This window comes from Mya arenaria, chromosome 5, assembly GCF_026914265.1.
Source record: "Mya arenaria isolate MELC-2E11 chromosome 5, ASM2691426v1".
Lineage (NCBI taxonomy): Eukaryota > Metazoa > Mollusca > Bivalvia > Myida > Myidae > Mya > Mya arenaria.
In genome coordinates this window covers 71,077,311-71,101,658 of record NC_069126.1, presented here as the reverse complement: position 1 = coordinate 71,101,658, position 24,348 = coordinate 71,077,311, and the positions used below count along the sequence as shown (strand labels likewise).

The window sequence follows — 24,348 nt, the reverse complement described above, 5'->3', positions numbered from 1 at the left end:
TAATATAGACAGAGAGAAAAGTGTTTTGTCGTAAAATGCTATAAACAAAATATAATAAGTAAAAGCACTAAGTTTTGAATAAACCAATCGTACACGAGACGCCATGGTGAAAGTTTTTTTCTCGCAAATATACTTACAAATCTATTTTAATCTTTTTTTACATACGGTTACTGTTTCATCTTTTCCCGTGGGCACACTAAGACATGTCGCAAAAATACCTTTATTTAATCCTTAGAGAATTGTATTTCAAAATTAGTTGCAAAGTGTGTTTTTTTCATTAAATATTTTAGCCAACTATTCGTACGTCCTATATTTTGAATAAAAAATACGAGTAGACAACATTGTTGCTCCGACTTGATTGATTTCATTGCAGTTTTTTGCAGCAGTGTTTCATTGCCCAATGACCGTTGTTGTTTTTGATTTGACTTCGTAATTTGTGTCCATTTGGAATGAACATTTCTCGACGTTATACCTTCTATTGAATCATCGATATGCTGTATATGCATAATATAATAAATATTCTGTTTTGTTTTGTTTTGTTCTGTTAAAAAGATAAAACAGGTAAATATGTAATGAATGCATTTCATAATGTCGATAACGGAGTCAAAACCCCCCAAATAAAAAGTCTTGGTAGATAAGGGGAATGCATTTTATGAAAGTGTGTATAAACAATGGCTTTCCAAACATAAAATTGATATATATAACGCATTAAATCAAGGAAAGGCCGTGTTATTGAACGCTTTAATCGAACTTTTAAAAAAGCAATGTGGAAATATTTTACCGCACATAGCCCTTATAAGTACATAGATGTTTTACAAACTATGGTTCAACAATACTAGAGGACACGACATAGAAGTATTAAAATGCTCCCAATAGCGTCAAATACATTTAAAAAACAGAGGGCACGTTTACTCTAATTTTATTCTAATTCGCATAATAAAATAAAACTGTTTAAGTACAAAGTGGGGTATCAAGTTCGTATAAGTTAATACAAACGTCATGTTGAAAAGGGTAAAGCATCGAATCGGACAGAAGAAATGTTTGTTGAAGATACAATATTGTGGACAGATCCAGTTACTTATCATTAAAAATATATAAATGGAGAATCCATTTTGGGTTGCTTTTATGGACATGAGATGACTTGAATTCTTGGGTACCGTTTCAGTTTTATAAGATGTAGTTTATGCCGGCGCATAGTCCTTTTTCTATAATTAAATGCATGTCAATATCAGTAATACAATCTAGTTCTATTTTTGTCATTTTTAGACATACATCCCAAGAGAGACCAGGAGAACTAAAGTAATGACAAAGGTCTAACCTGTAGTACTCAAAACAAGCCTTAAAACATCTGCTTATAAAAAGAACGTCCATGCATTTGTAAGTAGAGGTCATGATAACCTCCAATCGATTTACAGCCAAATGATTTCCATTCATTTGTTGTATGATTGTGGTCTAAATATATATATCCTCAGCTGTTTGTTGGTAAAAAATATCCTTATTCTCAGGACAAGAAAATATAGTTACGCCTAAGACCACAACAATTTGATCATTTGTTCGTCGGATATTCGAAAAAACGAAAAAAAAAAATAAAAAAAATTGGCGCCCGCATATTATTTTTGAATTTCCACTATTTTCTGAATTTCCTTTACTTAGAATTTAAATTTAAATCGTCGACTTCGCCTTTTTGAAGATATTGCCATGCTTTACATTCTTCGCGAGCAAACTTTCCTCGTGTCATGACAAAATCAGGTCCGGGTAACCGCAAAACAGCTGTTGACAGTCTTTTTGTCGGGAATATTTTACAGGACGCACCGTTGTTATTCATTTCCGGTATTAATTTCGGTTTACTTTCAGTTTTCGGGGCAGTTTTCGTAATGTAAAATACACGTTTTAAGTGAAAATCATTGTCATAGTCAATACATTATAGTCTTCAGTAAACAACAACAGTTTCACAGCGTCGAATGAAATAATTTTGTACGTGTGTTTTAAGTTATTCCCTGTTTTGTACTCAAACTTTAGTGCTAAATAGTAACTTAATCAGATTTTAAGTGCAAAACTTATATTTAAATAAACGGACACACGACTTACAACCTTTGAACCTGTTTTCGTTAGTTATTTTTTAAATTCTAAAATGAATTTCTTAGTATTCATATACTCATAATTGTTGTAAACAGATAAAAAAGTAGGACTTGCAGGGTTCTCAAAATGTTTGAGTTGAACAGGCCAAATTGAATTTGTAACAGGCTTTCTAGGGGGGTCCGGGGTCATGCCCCCCCCCCCTCCAGACTTTTTTAAAACAAGAATGCAATTTCCTGCATTCTGAGCTATTTAGGGCACTGTTTTTCTAGGAGTTTTGAAGTGAACAACAATGCAAAATTTTGATAAAAATACTGTTTTGTACACAAGTTCACATACAATATACAGAAATGTCATACATAGCATACATTCAGAGAAAGACCTTGACAAGTCACTGTCAGTGTCTGTATCATCACTGACTAAGCCGTTTTGGATTGAAAATAGACAAAAAGAACACATTTCAGACCGATTTTTTAAACCATTTTTTTCCTGAAGTTTCCTGCAAACAAATCAAAATAAGAATCGATCGAATATATAAACTAAAACGAGAAATATCACGCTAACTTATGCAACAGGTCTATAATAAATGGATGAATACTCAATGGTATTTAATTATTCATACTTACACGAGTGGCTGTTTGTGGCCGAAAAAAAGTCATCTACCGTATTTCACCGAGTTCGGACACCTTGAAATAATTATTTTTTTGCTGTCAAAATTCATAGAATATTACCATTTTTACATTTTATCTACATGTAATTTAAACCTGCCTTTTTTCTTCATGTTTGCATTTTACCACTTATTAATTTATCCGTAGTTATCAATGGTCATAAACTTATTTATTATGCCTATAAGTGTAAATCCTTCATCAAATTAATTAAAATCCCATTAAACACCATTTATACATGCATTGAAATAAATAAGCACATTCTATCGGCTTCAGATCAAACTGTAACATTGTGTGACGTCACATTACTCACAGTTATACCCAGGAGGATCTCGTGGAGAGCATGGACATTGCTATGCAGGATTAATGTGTCTGAGTGGTGTTTTCGATTGTAACTTAAGTATTTCATTTCAAACTTTAATTCATCACATTAAATAGTAACCTATATCATTGAATGTGTTGACTTTTATTGATGTTTTAATAAGTATAACTGTATGATTATTGCTTCTTACAGTCTATATTATAAAGTGTGGTACAGGTTTCAAAGTTAATTGGCAGATAGTTTTTTAAAATGTCATGTCTTTGTTTTCCTAATCCCTTGATTGCCCTTCTTGTTTCTATAATCCTCCAATAAATATTTCACACTTCCTCTTTCTACAGGCAATAAATCGTTTAGGATGGGTATTAACTAATTAACTTGTCACAGTGGTGTATATAGTTAGGTAATCTAGCCGGGCATTGTTAAGATTAAAATCAATTATCTTCGTCTGTGAAACTTGGTAACTGTGAAACTTCTGATTGATGTCCTTTGGTTGTCCTAAAATTAGGTACGCAAAATAAATTATTTTTGAAAATAATTACGGGTGTCCGAATTTTTAGAGTGTCCGAACTCTAAGGTGAATTACGGTATGTTCTTTTATGTTCTAACAGGAAAGCGTGCTTGCGCATGCGCGAATTACGGAAAATTCTTACCAATACGATTCCAAACCTGAAGACTCTTACATACGCCGAAGTAAGAATAGATAATCAGTATTAAATATCTCAGAAAAGAATGTGACCTTATGGTTTCTAGAACAATTCTAACCGGCCGATTTCTGGTTTTAACCGGTCAAATAGGCCAGCGGCCGGTTCATTTTGAGAACCCTGGACTTGTAAATGTTTTAGAAACAGTCTGTATTTACAATATATAGATATGACGTCACCATTGCGTCATATGTACTTCCGTTGTGTGGAAAATTCTCAATAAAAAAAATGTTTTTATGACTGATAGACATGTTTTCACATGCTCAATACACTGTAAATCAAAAATATCATTATTCCTGAAACTTTTATACCTTAAGTATCTATTATTGCTTGATTTATAATTTAGAATAGAGATTTAAGCATAAACTGCTGCCCTATAGTTGAATGGTCATTTTGGAAAAACTGTTCTGGCGGACTGTGCAATTTTGAGAGTTTGTTTTTCAAGTGGAGAGATTTTTCTTAGGAATAACTTGACCCCCCTTTTTTATTGGCTTATAAGGTAATTTAAAGCTTGAACTTTAAGAATATATATGTTTATCATAGTCTGCATTCGCTCATAATTCCTTTAAATGTTGTCTAAATATAATCATTTCACATTGAATTTTAGAGGAAATGACAATGGTGGTGTGTAACCTATAACAGTGTAGTGTGTGTGTGGGTTAGAACCAGCCGCCCGGTAAGCTCAGTTTGTTAGAGCGCCGTGCTAGTGTTCCAGCAGTCGTGGGTTAGAGCCCCACACCGGGCGCACTTTCAGGGTTCGAAATTAACTTTAAAGAGCACTCGGAAAATTTTGCGAGTTTTTTTGAGGCCACTCGCAAAATGAAAAATCAACTCGCAATTTTATTATTTGCTTTATTCCCCTATAATATTGTCTTATTAAAGTAGATATATACACCTTACACATATTATGAATATTAAAAACTATCAGTCTTGAGTGACTCGACTACTAGAACTTGTTGATGGCTTATTCTTTTTTGGGGTACGGATGACTCATCGGATGCGGGCCGCTTTTGGAAAACAAAGCTGTCCATTGACATTGTTTACTTTGACAGTTGGGCAGATATATTTAAAGGTTGATGGGGTTTACATATAATGCACAAAAGGGTTAAATTTAGCCAATGACTGAGCTAGGTGATTTCGTCATTTGTATTCACTTTGTATTTGGCACGCCTCGGAGCATCCCGGAAAGATTCGAGATTATACTCGCCCTTTTCCGTACTCTATTTTTGAAAACTTAGAGCGTTACTCCATAAAGCCTACTCTATACTGGTAGTGTAAACATGCCATTTATAGACTGATCACACTTGACTACATAGCGGAGTTAGGTCCATGTTTATTCTACTTTTGTTTTAACATTTTGTTGTCTAACAAAAGCCACTCGCAGAATTTTGCAAGCTTGAATAAAAGTCACTCCCAGTTTGCAAATATCGCTCGCATTTTGGGAGTATGCGAGTCTAAATTCGAACCCTGACTTTTCCTCCTAGGTTTACTTTAACATCAGAAAAATCAGAAAATAAAACCTTTTAATATAAGTAAAATGACTGTTTTTATTTTCTCAATTCTTTGTTCTTATCCACTTATTTTTTTTTATCCATTAGTAATAAAGTGGCCTGGTTCTTATGGGCATAAAAGGCCATTGAAGCTATGAAGGCCGTCATGTTATTCTTTTTCAAGGCACAGACCTATAAACCATAGGTTCGTGGTCAAGGCGAGATCTTGAAACTGAAATATCTTTTATCCACCACCTGCACTCCATATAATAACCAGTGCCACATATGCAGATTTGTTTGATGCTGCTTCAATTTTATTGTTCCGCAATTCAATCCAGTGTGGGTTTTTTTAAAAATGTTCTCTGTGTTATTTACATTTTCAATCTTCTGCCATGTCAAAGTCACTACAATTTTATCATGTGCTTCAAGAGGTTCAAATTTAGACCTGACCCGATATTTGGAAATGCTCAAATGATGAATTACTCTTAGGCCAAAAAAAAAAGTTCATGTTTCTGGTCACCCAACCAACCAGAGTTTTTACCCCCCGACCATACTTTTTTTTGCCCCAAAATTGATTTTTGTAGACCTGAGTCCCTGGAGAACGGTACTGGATACGAAAAATAAACCATGCTATCTGACAACGATATTTAAACAGGGCTTTCAATGGACTCTACCTCTCGTGAGATATCGTCAATGACCCGAGGTTCTCAAGTAAGTGTCACCTTTGACCCGAGAGAATTTCAGTGCAAGAGTCGTTAGTCCTAAAACTGAAGATCAATGGGGCCGCCAACCATGTGCTGAATGTTTGTTTATTCAATTAAAGTGTCTTTAAAGTAAACACATGTCAATAGCATTTAACGCCCGAAGTGACAAGTCAAACTCAATGTTGTGAATAACTCCGCCATTATGTAAATGGATACCTTCGGCAGTTTTAGCTAACTACGAACAACAATGTTTATATATCAACAATTGAAATGTTATTTCATTCAATTTCACCTATTAGCTAAAATTAAAAGATAAATCTTGAAATTTTCGTCTAGCTCTCCTGCGCATGCACGTGGTCCAAAAAGCGCGGGAAACAGGTGCTTTTACGTTTACTTCCTGTCAGTTTTAATGAAAGTGAAAGGAGAACTATTTGACGTAAATCCTGGTCTATCTACAGTTAAGTTCTATTACATGACATGTTGATTGCTCGGCCATTTTTATAAATAAAAAATAAGGGATATTGGCAATAGGAACGCTGAATGTTTTTGTTTACTTCCGGAAGAATTCTAAGGTGAAAATGAAACTAAAAGTAAAAAGCGAGAAAAATGTCATTGTATATTGGATTTTGACAAGGATGCATAGGATTACTTAACAAGTAATACATGCATCTATTTTAACTCAACACTTGCGGGTACAACTTCGATAACATTGAAATATATCGCCAGTCTTCGTAACAGATTGCTACGAACATCTAACATATTTGGGTGGCCAGTCCAGGATGTTGCTATTTTCAGTAACATAAGGTATTTCCCCGCTATTTATAGGTTCTACATCGTAGTATTTTGAACTAGATGATTTATATTGTTGTTTATTGAATAAATAAAATTGAATGTTTTTACAACAAACAAGTCTTAAGTCATTTGATACTAAGGGAGCTTATAGTACTGTGCTAATGCTTGCAGACAATACATTCAACATTCCGATCCAAAGGTTTATTAAAAAAAAAATCACTACCTACCGACCCTTCGGATGGCCCGTGACCAGAAACAAGAACTTTTTTTGGCCTTACTAGTCTAAAATGTTTTTTGTGATAGTAAATTAGATTAGTACGGAATGAAAACAATAGTTTTCTTTTTGGTCTTCGAATAATTGCACGTTACTGTGAGGAATGCTGTCTTTACAATATATCAATGTTAAAATTGCTGATGCAATGAAAGTTAATATTAAGCACTGGATCTTATTGCCTTTTGTTAAATATTAAGACAGATTTTCATGTGATATAATCAAAACCTTTTCATTTATAACTGAGAACCTTTGTTTGCAATTAAAATGTATTTCTTGACATAATTGTATGATAATTTTGGTAAGAAATATACATTTTTTTTTTAATTTTCGCGCTCGCCAGGCTCTGATTTGCCTTAAATTTATAAAAAGAGTATTTTTTTCGCTCGCTCGCTCCTACTTTTTTTTGGCAAAATCCGTAGAACAAATGATCAATTTGTTGTGGCCTAAAGAATATATTGTATAAATAGTTAACTCTTTAATTTACTTATATTGAAATCCCCATTTGTTCTATCATGTTCAGAAAAAAGCATGCTTTTTAATCTGTTTGTACCATCGCAGCACATTTGAATTCATCCAATATTTAAATCATCGCCGGCAGCATACATGCTTATATATTCTTTTCTGTTGTCTTCAATATTGTTTTCAATTGTGTCAAGAAAAAAATTGATGCATAGCATCAATGTAGCCCAGTCGAAATTCTGAGAGTTTAAGGGAGACAATTCATGCAGATTGATTTTACTTTTTTTACCAGTTATTGGTTATTGTTTCCCTTAGACCATGATATGTTATATGGTTGCATGATTTCTTTTAAATTGGTCAGGTGACTGTAATTATCATTGTTGCAAAGATTTTCCGTCCATTGTTGAAAACGTTTGTGAAGTTCTGGAAGCTTTTAATTTGATCTGGTCGAAGTAAAGGAAAATTATTATGGTCAGTATTGGTTGCATTTGATCTTTTAACCATTCTATTTGTGTTTGCAATGTGTTGGAAATGTAATCATGCATTTGGTAGATTTGTCAGGCTGAATTTTGTATTTTCGTGGTATTAGACTTTTGAGGATTGGTTTCAATATAGCATAATCTGCTAATTGTTCTTTCCATTTAATATTGCATTCTTGGTTTTGGGTTTTCAGTTATAACCAGCATGAACTGCATTCACCTGAGAGATGTGTGATTGAGAGTGAGGAGTTCAGTCCCTCAGACTTGGTAGGTGATTGATGTGAACTGTTTTGTACATGTTTGTTTATTGTATATGTACTTTGTATGTCATTGTATGTGTTATGTCATTTTAATGCCACGAGACAATTACTTGACGTATGTGTAATATCATATTTAAGTAACGCATATATTCTTTGTTTACTCTGTACCTTATGTTTATATTTCAAAAACAGTTATATATGTATTGTAATAAGTATTGTTACTCTTTTCTATTTTCAGAACGTGCACTCTCTTATATTATATGGATTACGTTTATTGGAACTAAATGTTAATGATAACTGAAACGGTGCAATAAAGACTAAAAATGAACCAGTGCCTATCTAACATTCCTATAAGAACAATTTGATAAGCCTGGAAAGTTTAGACTGGTAATATCAAGTCGGCGCAATAAAATTAAAAGAAAACTGTCCATGTAGATAACCGAAAAATGGCTATTATTTCAATGATAATATGTTGGGTATACATATGTTCGAAGGACATTATGGTTGATAATATTGTTGCAATAGTTTAAGCCTGGAATTATAGATATTCTGTTTTTTTTAAGCTAATCCTCCAGAACAAACTAAATTATACCAAAAATATACACACGTTTCTTCATAAGAAATAGAGTCAATGGTCTAATATATAGATTTCAATAGCATGAAATTCACCTTTTATTTGTACCGGCATGCTATGTGAATTCCTGGCTTTATGTATTATGTATGTTTTTGTAACACATTTTACTCTTATGAGTAAATAACACGGGGATAAAAATACTATTCATTAAGAGGGAATTGTCTGGAGTTCATTCTTTCGAATGACATTTTCAAAACAAACAATTAAGCTCAATGTTAATTTTTCAAAACTCGCCTTTTTGCTGTCGCCAAGGGAGATTACTGTGTAGGAGGTTTAGAAACATAAAGGATATTGTAATAGTACAGTGTAACCTTCATCTATTTAGGGGGAAGTTGGTATCAATCGGAACACCTCGGCCTGTATCTATCTCGAAGCTTGCCGGAGATGGCCGAGTTGTTATGACGAAGTTGGTATTTAAAATCAACATTTTGAGAAGCAGGGCTGTTAGAATTAAAGGTTTCATTATCAATTAAAGTGTAAAGTTTTATAAAACACACTAAACTTCACATTTTATCATGCAACGTGGAAAAAGTATTGAAAGCATTGTTCTGCAATTTATGAACTTGTCCCTTAGTTGGAATAATTCTAAAGTAATATCAAAATAAGAAGGGCCCCTGGTTTTCTTCTCTCTTTCCTTAAAATCAAAAAAAGCGTATTTTTCCTGCGTTTTTCTGAAAAAGTATTTTTTCTGCGTATTTTTATGAATAACTGTGTTATAAATGTATCTTTCCTAAATAAGTGTATTTTTTCTGCATCTTTTGTTAACTGAAGTGCGTTTTTTGTGTGAATAAGTGCCTCTTTTCTAACAGAAGTGCGTTTAAGTGTATTTTTTCTGTCAATAAGTGCGCTTTTTATACAGAAGTGCGTTAAAAGTGAATCTTTTAGGTTTTCGTTTTCAGCTGAGTGCGTTTAAAGTGGATTTTTTAAGGGAAAAGTGTGTCTTTGGACGGTGCCCCTGAGGGCCCATCCTAAGTAGGCACATCAGCCGATCCAACTATTAGCCAAAGCACGCAAATCAGCGCAGTAAATAGTCCGTATCATTGTTTTGAATACACAGCTGATTTTAATTGACTGTTACATAGTTTTTTTTCTAAAATATCTGGGCGAATACTGAGAGAAGTAGGTCATGTATAATTTATTGACAATTGGTACTCAAATCAAATATTTATAATGATAAATCATTTCGCCAATATCGACCTCTACATGGAAATAGTTCCACCTTAATATCAAATTGCATTTGGAACTCTTCGGCCATTTTATCGAAAAAACTTGGCCGAGGAGCTCCGAATGATCAGCTGACATAAAAAATAAATCCGTAAATGTTTCAAACTGAATACTGAAGTACATTGTTGCTAAACAGAATTAATTCAATACTTTGAACTATCAAATTATTTTAAAATATACATCATACTGTAGACTCTTTTAGTAGAATCATCAAAATATGATGTGTTAATGACATGACCCAAAATGACCCGGTTTATCCAAGATGGCAGACGAATCAACACATGTCCGTGGAATTTCTGATGTCAAATGGAATTTAAGGCATCAAACTAGAGTTTTATAATGGATTGTTAGTGCTAAAAGGGAGAATTAAAAATAATTAATTGAATAACATCACCTTGTGGTCATATTGGCAGAATTTGATGCAATTCAATTAATGACTGAAATACATCTGGTGAAAGGTCACCCACTACTAAAAGTAAGTTGCAGTAAAACAAGGAAATACGAACTTAATGAAAATCCAAAAAATAATAACCTCGTTTTGCTTTGTGCAATTATTAGATGTTAATAATTGTTGCAAATATTGCTGTGAAAAATAATGATAATAACTCGAAACAACTTGCATTCTGCATCACAGTTGTCATCTTTCTCCATAAAACATATATTTCAGTACAGTAGGGTATTTCTTTAAAATTGTGATATAAATGCACCAGTCAATTGTAACCATGTCCACCCCAGGTCTGGAGATATACCGGGAATAGCCGGTGAAATGGGTCGTGTTTTTGCCTTTCAGGTGGCCGGGTGAATGCGGTGGTTTTGTCTGCTTCTAATATAGTGGGTAATTGGCCTTACCTAGGGTCGCGGGGTGCAGGGACCTTGGTAGGGATTTTACCAACTGTTCGTACCCGCATGGCATGGAATTTAGCCGTTGTTGGCTGTACTGAAGTCAAAGTCCCCGCTATTCCCCAGATGGGGGGGGGGGCATGGTTACAATTGACTGACCAGTGCATAATTTGGTTCTTTTTATGCCATGTTGATCTGATTCCTACCATAGTAAAATATCAACTGTAACACTTCAATATTAAACACTGCATTGCAAAATAGAAACACAAAAGTTTCACATTATTTATCTATAATTACACAAGTGTTTCATTAAACACGTATTCCGATCAGCTTCTGTCAACATAGCATTGCCATTTTGGAACTATCTAGCTGATGCGCGTCATCTTGAAGCTCAATATACATCAAATCGAAAATTATAGACGTGTTCCCTACGTGACGTGCCATATCAAAAATGGTAAAAAATAATTCAATGTACAATTATTTGAACTAAATAAACTTAGTCATTCTTGGCTAGGAGAAAAAGTTGGATGTGGATATGATAAATCGCAAAAACAAAACTTGTCAAAGACTCTGAAGTTGCTGTTTATTTGGACTAGTCAAGTATTAAACTTTTCAACAAGATAAAGTCACTATAAATGATCCTGGCATTAGGACACGGAGCTAGCCCGGCTGTATTATCTTGACGGTGCTAAGCCCCTGGTGAGCCTTAAATGCCTTAATTTGAAATCTGCCACTTATTATTCTCTATCATTGACTACACATTTTTCAGGTAAGTGTAAATTACAGTATTTTCTTGTATGTTAAAATTAACAATGGTAAAAGATAATGCATAACTTAATTGTGCATGCTGGGGATATCAATATTGTATACATGTATATAGCTTTACGGATATTTACAGTGTTTAAATAGCCCAAAAAGGTCTTATTCAATAAAAAATAAATCAAAATACTAGCATGTAGACAGGATTTTGACATTTTTTGGCAATTAACTAAATTCAAGGGCGTAGCCAAGCTGTACTGAATGTTACGCACAAATGTGAGAGGCTATGGGATAGGGAATTCCTGTAACCGTAGGGGGTAAAAGGGGGGGGGGGGGCTGCTCCCCACGGATAAATGGAACATGGAACTAACATGTTTAGCATTGATTTGTATTTGTGGGGATTTATAGGTTCGAGGCGATGACTGTAGTTACCAAGTGATTTTTAAGGCTGTGTTAGCTATCTAGCACAGAGAAACAATGCTTTCTATAGCTGATCTTCCCTTTAAGGTTTTATTCTGATGTCAAAACATAGCTTAGCCCTCAACTTTGATGCCATTTTTTCATTTTTAGCTCGACTATTCGAAGAATAAGGAGAGCTATACTACTCACCCAGGCGTCAGCATCTGCGGCGGCGTCGGCGTTGGTGTCACACCTTGGTTAAGGTTTTGCATGTAAGCACCTTTAAGTCATTATCTCAGTAAATACATCAGTTATTGCATTGAAACTTTGGATATGTATTCCCAACTATCTTACATACTAAATTAATTAAGTTTGATAACAATTATTTGAATATAATGCAAATAATAGGCCTTTATTATTCGACTTAGAAATTCTGGCTAAGGTTTTGCGTGTAAGCACACATAGGTTAATATCTCAGCAACTACTTCAGGTATTGCATTGATACTTGATACAATGGTAGTCAACCATCCAACCTACTAAATTAACCAAGTTAGATAACTCTAGTTTGCATTTAATGATAATAATAGGCCTTTATTATTTGACTTAGAAATTCTGGTTAAGGTTTTGCGTGTAAGCACACTTAGGTTAATATCTCAGCAACTACTTGAGGTATTGCATTGAGACTTTATACAATGGTAGTCAACCATCCAGTCTACTTAGATAACCAAGTAAGATAACTCCAGTTTGCATTAAATTAAAATAATGGCCCCTTTTTTATTCGACATAGAAATTCTGGTTAAGGTTTTGCATGCAACCACTTTTAAGTCAATACCTCAGCGAATACATCATGTATTGCATTGAAACTTTACACACAGGCTCCCATCTATTTAACCTTCTTATTTAATCAAGTAAGATAACTCTATCTTTTATAATATATAATTTTTGCCCCTTAATTATGCGACTTAGAAATTCTGGTTAAGGTCTTGCATGTTAGCACACATAGGATAATATCTCAGCAACTATTTGATGTATTGCATTGAAACTTTATACAATGGTATTCAACCACCCAACTTAATTGAATAACCAAGTTAGATAACTGTATTTTGCAAATAATGGCCCTTTATTATTAGAGTTAGAAATTCTCGTTAAAATTTTTCATGGAACAACATTTATGTTAATATCTCAGCACACCATGTTTTGCATTGAAATCTATTTTAACAGTGATCCTACATGTTTTGCCTAAACGTTTCTATCCTTACATTGAAAAGCGGCGGAATAGTCGAGCGCGCTGTCTCTGTGACAGCTCTTGTTCAAATTGATGTTACACATGTGCGTAAGTGCGTAACGCTGGCTACACCCCTGAAATTGTTCTGTTGCAATTTTGGGCAAATTATTCTCATTGGTATGCCAATCGAGCATCAAACATGTATGTCTAAAAAAGATCAATAAAAACAAGCCATATTACTGAAATGTTCAAGGCCAACAGATCCCTTCAGAGAAAGTCATGCATAACCCTTTTATATACATATATTCTCCCTCCAAACAGAGACCTGGTATGTTAATTTGCATATTTAATCCAGGACATCCACATACTATGAATGCACTTCCCCCTTTGGCAGAATGTTACATTACCCTTATTCATTATTTCAATTTATTTCTGAAGACAGCATGAACTATTATAGAAAAGGAGTGTCAGTAATTCAGTCTGACAGCCTGTGATTTTTTTTCAATCAGAAGGAAATTTTGCAATTTTAACATGGCCATGTTTTGACATGCTTGCACAGTGTGACTTGTGATCAAAATTGTGCTTGGTTAATTTTGTGGTAATGCGTATATCTTGGACTTGACATATTTCTTAGTTACCGCATGGCCTGTTCCAAAGGAAAAAGCATTTGGAAATGTCAGTTCAAACCTGACAAATATGAAATTCTTTTCCTTTATTCAATTTTGATATTTTCAAAACACCCTATTTTTATGCCCCCCTTCGAAGAAGAGGGGTATATTGCTTTGCACAGGCATGTCGGTATGTCGGTCGGTCGGTCCGTCGGTAGACCAAAGCTTGTCCGAGTGTTAACTCAACAATTCCTGGACGTATGGTCATCAAACTTCACATGAAGGTTGGGCCTGACCAGTAGATGACCCCTATTGATTTTGGGGGTCATCAGGTCAAAGGTCAAGGTCACAGTGACCTTTAATGTTAAAACAATTTTAAAGCTTGTCCGAGTGATAACTCGACAATGCCTGCACCCATGGCCCTCAAACTTGACATGGAAATTGGGCCTGAGCAGTAGATGACCCCTATAGTTTTTGGGGGTCATCAGGCCGAAGGTCAAGGTCACAGTGACCTTGAATGATAAAAAGTTGTCCGAGTGATAACGTGACAATGCCTGCACCCATGGCCCTCAAACTTGACTTGGAGGTTGGGCCTGACCAGTAGCTGACCCCTATTGTTTTTGGGGCTCATCGGGTCAAAGGTCAAGTTCACAGTGACCTTGAATGGTAAAAGGTTTTCCGAGTGATAACTCAACAATGCCTGCACCCATGGCCCGCATCATTGAATTGGAGGTTGGGCCTGACCAGTAGATGACCCCTATTGTTTTTGGGGGTCATCAGGCCAAAGGTCAAGGTCACAGTGACCTTGAATGGTAAAAGGTTGTCCGAGTGATAACTCGACAATGTCTGCACCCATGGCCCTCATAATTGAATTGGAGGTTGGGCCTGACCAGTAGAAGACCCTTATTGTTTTTTGGGGTCATCGGGCCAAAGGTCAAGGTCACAGTCACCTTGAATGGTTAGAGGTTTATCGTGTGATAACTTGACAATGCCTGCACCCATGGCCCCCAAACTTGACTTGGAGATTGGGCCTGACAAGAACATGACCCCTATTGTTATTGGGGTCATCTGGCCAAAGGTCAAGGTCACAGTCACCTTGAATGGTTAGAGGTTTTCCGTGTGATAACTTGACAATGCCTGCACCCATGGCCCTCAAACTTGACATGGAGATTGGGCCTGTCCAGTACATGACCCCTATTGTTTTTTGGGGTCATCTGGCCAAAGGTCAAGGTCACAATCACCTTGAATGGTTAGAGGTTTTCCGTGTGATAACTTGACAATGCCTGCACCCATGGCCCTCAAACTTGACTTGGAGATTGGGCCTGACCAGTACATGACCCCTTATGTTTTGGGGGGTCATCAGGCCAAAGGTCAAGGTCACAGTGAACTTGAATGGTAAAAGGTTGTCCAAGTGATAACTTGACAATGCCTGCACCCATGGCCCTCAAACTTGACTTGGAGGTTGGGCCTGACCAGTAGATGACCCCTATTGTTTTTGGGGGTCATTGGACCAAAGGCCAAGGTCACATGTACCTTGAATGGTAAAAGGTTGTCCGAGTGATAACTCGACAATGCCTGCACCCATGGGCCTCAAACTTGACTTGGAGAATTGGCCTGACCAGGAGATAACCCCTATGGTTTTTGGGGGTCATCTGGCCAAAGGTCAAGGTTACAGTGACCTGGAATGGTAAAAGGTTGTCAGAGTGATAACTCGACAATGCCTGCACCCATGTCCCTCAAACTTGACTTGGAGGTTGGGCCTGGCCAGAAGATGGTCGCTATTGATTTTAGGGGTCATTGGGCCAAAGTTCAAGGTCACAGTGACCTGGAATAGTAAAAGGTTAACCGAGTGATAACTCGACAATGCCTGCACCCATGGCCCTCAAACTTGACTTGGAGGTTGGGCCTGGCCAGAAGATGGTCCCTATTGATTTTCATTGGGCCAAACGTCAAGGTCACAGTGACCTTGAATGATAAAAGGTTGTCTGAGTGATAACTTGACAATGCCTGCACCCATGGCCCTCAAACTTGACATTTAGGTTTCTGGTGACCAGCTGATGACTCTGGATTTCGAGTTAATAGAGTCAAAGGGCATGGTCATAACACACTCTATCCTCACACTTTAATGGTCATAATCTTAAAACTGCCTTAACGGCAACAAATCAGCTGTCATTTCGGTCCATGCATATTTCATTCAATTGTCCATATAATCCTGACAACATGGCGCTCAGGGGGGCATAATGTTTGACAAACATCTCTTGTTTAAAAACTTGTTTCGATAGATGTTTATGGATAAGAAGAATCTAAATTTGAACATCAATTTGTTAAGACTAAGAAATGATGAGCCCTTAAAGCTGCACTCTCACAGATTGACTATTTTAACAGCTTCTTTTATTTTTTGTTTTTGAAAGAGCGAATTATTGCGTAAATATGTGCAAACCAATGCTATAAGATATCTGACAAAATATCAGATCTTAGATTTTCATATTTACGTTCAAAAATTGATGTTTAATGGCATAAACTGATACTAACGGTTAAAGAAAAAATGCATAAAACATCAATTTTTGAACTTAAGTATAAGAATCTATGTTCTGATTTTTTGTCAGCAGTCTTATATATTACTGGTTTCCAAGGATTTTCGAAAAAAATGGCTCCTTCCAAGATAAAAATAAAGAAGTTGTCAATACTTTCAATCTGTGAGAGGGCAACTTTAACAACAAACATAGAATAAACCTACAATTAAGCAAATGAAATTTCAGATAGGCATAAATGAAGTGCTATCCTTAATCATTAACAATTTCATTCTTCAAGTTTGGTTTTTCCTCAGCCTACTGTCACTCACCTGATGCACAATCCCTGCATAAGATTTTACGTCGACAATGAATTATTATGCCCCCCCCCCCTTCGAAGAAAAGTGGTATATTGCTTTGCACAGGCATGTCGTTCGGTTGGTCGGTCGGTCCGTCGGTAAATCATAGCTTGTCTGAGTGATAACTGAACAATTCCTGGACATATGGTCATTAAACTTTACATGAAGGTTGGGTCTGACCAGTAGATGACCCCTATTGATTTTAGGGCTCATCTGGTCAAAGGTCAAGGTCACAGTGACCTTTAATGGTAAAATAATTTTAAAGCTTGTCCGAGTGATAACAATGCCTAGACCTATGGTCATCAAACTCGATATGGAAGTTGGGCCTGACCAGTAGATGATCCCTATTGTTTTTGGGGGTCATCAGCCTAAAGGTCAAGGTCACAGTGTCCTTGAATGGTAAAAGGTTGTCCGAGTGATAACTCGACAATGCCTGCACCCATGGCCCTCAAACCTGACTTGGAGGTTGGGCCTGACCAGTAGATGACCCCTATTGTTTTGGGGGGTCAACGGGCCACAGGTCAAGGTCACTGTAAAAGGTTGTCCACGTGATAACTCGACAATGTCTGCACCCATGGCCCTCAAACTTGACTTTCAGGTTGGGCCTGACCAGAAAATGACCCCTATTGTTTTTGGGGGTCATTGGGCCAAAGGTCAAGGTCACAGTGACCTTGAATGGTAAAAGGTTGTCAGAGTGATAACTCGACAATGCCTGCACCCTATCGCACTCAAACTTGACTTGGAGGTTGGGCCTGACCAGTAGAGGACCCCTATTGGTTTTAGGGGTCGTTGGGTCAAAGGTCAAAGACACAGTGACCTTGAATGGTAAAAGGTTGTCCATGTAATTACTCGACAATGCCTGCACCTATGGCTCTCAAACTTGACTTGGAGGTTGGGCCTGACCAGTAGATGACCCCTATTGTTTTTGGGGGTCATTGGGCCAAAGGTCAAGGTCACAGTGACCTTGAATGGTGAAAGGTTGTCCGATGCCTGCGCCCATGACCCTCAAACTTGACTTGGCGGTTGGGCCTGACCAATTGAGGACCCCTATTCATTTAAGGGGTCAAAGGTCAAGGTCACAGTGACCTTGAAAACAAACTCGACAATTCCTGGACCTATGGTCATCAAACTTGACACGAAGGTTGGGCCTGACCAGTAGATGACCCTTCTTGACTTTGGGGGTCATCAGGCCAAGGTCAGAGTAACCTTTAATGCAAAAAGTTAACAAATCTTCTCCCAGTGATATCTCAACAATGCCTGAATCTATGATCATCAAACTTGACATGTAAGTTGGGCCTGACCAGGAGATGACCCTTATTGATTTTAGGAGTCATTTGGTCAAAGGTCAGGTTCATAGTGACGTTAAATGCGAAAAGGTTTCAAGTGATAATTGGACAATGCCTGCACCCATGGCCCTCAAACTTGACTTGGAGTTGTGTCTGACCTGTAGATGACCCCTGTTGATTTTAGGGGTCATCGGGTCAAAGGTCAAGGTTACAGTGACCTTGAACAAAAAAGTTTGTCTGTGTGATAACTTGTCAATGCCTGCACCCATGGCCCTCAAACTTAAAATTTAGATTTTTGGTGACCAGCTGATGTCTCCTATGGCTTTTGAGGTCATAGAGTCAAAGGTCATGGTTATAACACACTCTATCCTCAAACTTTGAATGGTCATAATCTTAAAACTGCCCCCAACGGCATCCAATGTTAGTGACAAATCAGCTGTCATTTCGGTCCATGCAAATTTCCTTCAATTGTCCATATAATCCTGACAACATGGCGCTCAGGTGGGGGGGGGGCATAATTTTGACAAACATCTCTTGTTGTATTCTAAGTCAGTTAAATGACCTAAAGTAACTAGCTTAATGATTAAGAAGGGCTCATTTTCAGCAATCACTCCGGCCATTCTTAATAATGTTTTGTCATAAAGATTTTTTTTTGTGTTTATTATTTACTTGTATACTTTATATCCAGTTAAATATAGCCATCACATATTTTTTCTCTCCTAAATACACATGGGGATATCAATATACCATTGGTCTATTTCTATTGGTCAAAAAAAATATCACGACTCCAACATATATGAAACACCGCTGTTGGTCAAGGACAGGTCACGTGGTTACACAACATTTTTCCATTTTCCAAATTTATATTACACCAAAATGGCGTCTTTGGATTTGATGAATATTTCAATGAATAAATAAAACATTTAAACAGGATAACAGGTTGTCAACGTTATACTTACATTACAGGGTTAGTAGGTGACATAGTATTGGATATATGGGGGGCAAGAATCCATATTTAGGTTCGAGCTTCACTCCACCGCAATATGGTTTCCTTTACATTGAATATCCCATATCGGGTTACCTACTGACCATGGAACTTATAGTATCCTTCCACATGTTTTTAAACAAATTCATTGGCAAGAATAGTTTTTTCAAATGACAATTTGTCATTTTGTATTCTTTGTGATGAAAAAAGTTAAAATTAAATTTCCAACCAATTCTTAAGAGGAAAATGTGATATTTATCTTATCTCCTGATAAAAACTTTCAATCACGTTGGGTACTTAATGGGGTACTGTATTGGTTTAAATAGGAAATGACGTCATGAACACATAGTAATCTATGACTTCATCTTATTGGTGACCATTATGATGTCACAATTACCAAGAGAGAGTTAAGGTTTTTGTTGTTATTCCTTCTGCTGTACTTGATATCACGTTTATATGTATTCTTCTTACAAACAGTATGAGAATGATCGCATGATTCTTTGTTTTGAAATTTTTCCTAATACAACCTTTTTGCAATGCAAGCATGTAGTGCAGAGAATAGCATCGTTTTTATGGTATCCTGGTTTTTACTAAGTAAAACAGGTTGGTTGTTTTTGCTGTCTTTACTTAAAGAATGTTTTGATAAAAAGATACGAAGACTCGTTATCATATAATAGACTGTATTATACAACTCGTCAAGGAAATATGTTAGTAAGCTCGACAAAGGCTAACTTATTTACACATTTCCTGAAGTTGTTGAATATGTTTTTTAAAGCTACATCAATGAAAAATTGACATCTGTACTGTTTTGAAATCAACCATACATTTATATATGCCATTCCCGGATGACCCTGACTGGGACCTTTTTGACCTAATTATTTTTAGAGCTATAGCATTTTAGACAGTTTTGAAAACATTATTTAATGTTGTGTTTTGATGACCTAGATTGTGGCCTTTTGACACACATTTAAATTTGAAGCTTCAGCCATGAAATTTAGACCATTTATTCGAAAACAAAAATCATAATTGTGCTTGGATAAGGTTGACCTTTCGACATACTTTCCTATTTTGAAGCTACTTCAATGAAAGTTTTTTAGTACAGTTTTCAAAACAAAAAACAATGTTGTGCTTTGATGACATAGATATGATTTTTTGACATACATTCTATTTTTGAAGCAACAGCAAAGAAATTTAGACCATGTGTATAACTTTTAAAACATATATCAATATTGTACTTGGATAACCTTGATAATTACCGTTTTACCATCTTTTCTATTCTAAGGTACTGTAACGAAAGTTCAGTAAGTATTGCAAAACAATTATCAATGTTGTCCTCAGATTTCCTTTACTGTGACCTTTTGACACTCTTTCATATGTTTACAGATTGGTCAAAATGTACTGCTTTAAAAATATTTATAAATGTTGTGTTTGGCTAACCCTGATTGTGACATGTTCACTTACTTTTTTATTTTTGTGGCCACTGCAATAAAATGTTGCAATGTTTGGAAAACAATTCATCATTGTTGTTCTCGGGTTACTTTAAAGGGACTGTACACCAGATTGGCACCATCTTTTTTCCTGTATCGCAACTCAGGACAATTTTTTAAAAGAATTTGTTAAGCTTTGATTCATAATTATAGAGAAAGGACCAAAATGTAAAAAACCCCAGCTGTCCAGTGTTGTATCCACTGTGCTACGAAGGCCTACTCCAAATGGGTGGTATATTTAAGCTATATACCTAGACATACCCAGTAATATTTTTAATGGAAAAATACTAAATAACTGCTTAGCTAAAACAAATTGTAAACTATGTGGTACTTCTGTTAATAAGATTCAATGCATTGTACACATTCATACCAAGTTTATGTCAGTTTTCGACAATTCTTTCTCTTGCAAATTGATCATCTTGTGCACAGTTGCTTCAACTAAGGCCTACATTTTTTTAATTTTGAGTACAACATAGAACTTTGGACCATGTGTACTGTTTTGAAAACATCTGTTAATGTTCGGTTATCTTGATTGTGTCCTTTTGGCGTATTTTTTATGCAACTGCAATGCGATTTTGACCATGATGTAGTTCTGCAAATAAACATTAACGATAATATTGCCAGGTGACCTTTCATCAACTTTTCAAAGCTACAGCATTAAAATGAAATTGAATGAATATGTTTGGAAAATAAATATCAAGCTAGATATTTGGTTTGAAGCATTGTTTAATTGTCCTCACCTAAGAGTGTTCAAATTATGCTCCTATATTCAAGATTAGGTCCCGATGATTTTCTGTGTTTATAAGAGAAAGCACTTAGTTCTATACTTGCAGCAGACCGAACAATGTCACCGTCCATCAACACTTTCAGTGCTTTGATTTATTTTGTTTCTTTTTTTACCACCAATAAGTGCGTTTTAAGTGCGTCTTTTATTTTGATATTTTTCTGACCACCAGTTAGTGCGTTTTAAGTGCGTCTTTTTGTTAATAAGTGAATCTTTTACTTTTTTAATATTAATGTGAATCATGCCCTTCTCAAAAAAAACATTTATGAAATACACACATAAATACAAGAATATGAATGAATGAATGAATCAACCAGTGAATAAGCATTTTATTATTGATAAATTAATATACCTTCAAAATAAAAAAAAAATAAAATAATGAAATAAAAAGAAAGATTATTTTGAAAATCAAAAATATATTATAATTTCTTATGTATTGTATAATCAAAAGAACACATTTTACTTATAGGCAAGAATCAATTGCATGTAATTACAACATTTATAGAATTATTATTCCTTAAGTTTCTTGTAATGACTACCAAATTCTTTGTCATTTCCTTTCCAATTTTACAACATGCATGATAAGCCTGATCTTATCTGATTGTACCAAGGACCAATTAAAATCTCAGCATTTAGGGAGCCAATTTCAAATCAAAGCTACTGGTAGTAATTTTGTTGGGATTTCTTTCAAAGAATATTGATGATGTTTTAATAAATAAATGGATTTACACCAATTAAAACATAATTTAAATTAATATACTTAATAGTTTTACCTTGAATGGTAAAGGGTTGTCCGAGTGATAACTCGACAATGCCTGCACCCATGGCCCTCAAACTTGAGGCCTGGTTGGGCCTGACCAGTAGATGACCCCTAATGTTTTTGGGCTCATCGGGTCAAAGGTCAAGGTCACAGTGACCTTGAATGGTAAAAGGTTGTCCGAGTGATAGCTCAACAATGCCATGAGGAAAAGCATAAAGCAGAGAATACTTCCAATTTATCTAGACAGCTACTTCAGTGAACAACAGTTGTTTACCATTTCGAAGTTCATACATTGTTGCAATAAAAATAGCGATTGTCTCGCGAACTCATATTATGATCGCTAAAAATCCCAAGAATATTTACATTCGGAACTCCTCGGCCATTTTTTCAAAAACAACGTTTTTGAAAAAAAAAAATGTCCGAGGAGTTCCGAATGGAATATTTACTTTGTTAAAAAATGGCCGCGTTACGTCTACAGGAATGAGAATCATGTTTCTGAATATTTACATGCTTCTGGAGCGTGAGAAAAGTTAGATGATTTAATGTTTTTAAAAGTTGACAGGTTTTACCAGTTTTTTTAGTCACGCTTTTTTTAGCAACGCGAAAGTAGTTCCGAGATTACGAACGGTACTCGCATGTTACGGAATCAGAAAACGACAGTATCATGATACGGATTTTGCAATACGGCGTGCTGTATTTTCACTGTTGGATATGGAAAAGGAATTTAATAGACATATAATAAAGTGCAATAACAACATATTTAACAAAATTATTTGGTGTTGATAATGTAATGCCAATACCAAATATTGCCTGATAAGAATAGCTACTGAGACAGCGGATGTAACGATAGGATATCGAAATATTTAGATTTCTTCGATACGTTAAACACGTATCCAATTAGGATATTTTCATTTTAGTCAGTTATGCTGGACTTAAAAGCATTTAGCAAAACCCAAGTTACCTTACTTCCATAACTCGTTTCTAAATCTTTATTCAATAACTCCTACTTTACCTTCAATCCAAAAATCCTTCTTTACCTTATTCTTCAACGAATTTCACCATATAAACTATTATGCGACATATTTAATCAATAATATATTGGTTTTTATTGTACTGTACACGCAAATCTATCGATTAAAATAAATTAAAACACGTATTCATGTACAAATTTATCCATGCGGAACGACCGTCTCCGTGGCCCACTGGTTAAAGCGTCCGCCTACGGCGGTCGTGGGTTTGATCCCTGGCCGCGTCATACCGGAAAACGTTAACATATGATACAAGTAGCCCCCGTGCCTGGCGCTCGGCATTTAAAGGGTAGTGCTTGGAAAAGTGGTTTACTCAGTACTGGTTTAACCTAGGAAAGTTGTACCCCGTGTATCGGTGCTTTACACCGAGCAGGTAAAATAACCAAGGGGTCTCTTCGAAAAAGAGCTAGGGTATCGCACCGGGCTTCATTTTATCCCACCACTTACACTTTCACGGGTTATCCTTGACCGCAATGTCTAAATAAATACATACATACTATACATAGGTGCGACAATAGCCTATGTGCTCGAGTTCCTCGTGCACGGCATGATAATTGTCGTGTTTGGTAGGAATGCTTTTTTCATGGTTTATCTTTTATGAAAAACATTCATTATCGAGAAGGAGCATTGCAGAACGAGCTCAAGTCGTCGGAATGATTCGTGCCAGGTATGTAACTCGTCGTTATAAAAGTTGCAATTTGTTTCATTATTTGTTATTAAGTGCAAACTATTGACAGAAACATGATTTTTCTTATTTACGTAAAAAACGGTTGTGAAAAATATCACGGGGGGTCAATCATACGATACCTTTAGACTGATCAAACATACAACGAAATGCATTGTATCTCATTATCATTCATCCTTAAAACTACTATAAGTAGATTTAATCATTTTTTTGTTTCAGCTTGCTTGGCTTATCGAGACTATTTAGGTGAAACTCGTACAAACCGGAAGTTTTGCAGATCTCAGATGACGCCCTAAGATCAGAGTGACGACTCCCCTACAGGACATTCAAATTATCAATGACCCAATTCAGGATCATTTGATCACGGCAGCGACGACGGCACATAATACAGTGGGCAGACACAACCACCTAATCCACCTACATACAGTGTGCAATCACCTGAAGCCGTCGGCTTGCGGTGCCGTCGTCCCCTGCAAGATTTGATTTATAACGCAAGGCACAGACAGGCAGTAAAATTGTAGGCCATGCGACATTTGCGATTTACAAGGGCGAA

At 36.0% G+C, this 24,348-nt stretch overlaps 1 protein-coding gene across 1 annotated transcript in view; it reads left to right on the top strand.

Annotated features, from left to right (window-relative positions):
- The window catches only part of LOC128236148 (uncharacterized), an 80,967-nt gene that overhangs the window by 379 nt on the left and 56,240 nt on the right, over positions 1-24,348 (top strand). The gene's annotated exons all lie outside the window — the stretch shown is intronic.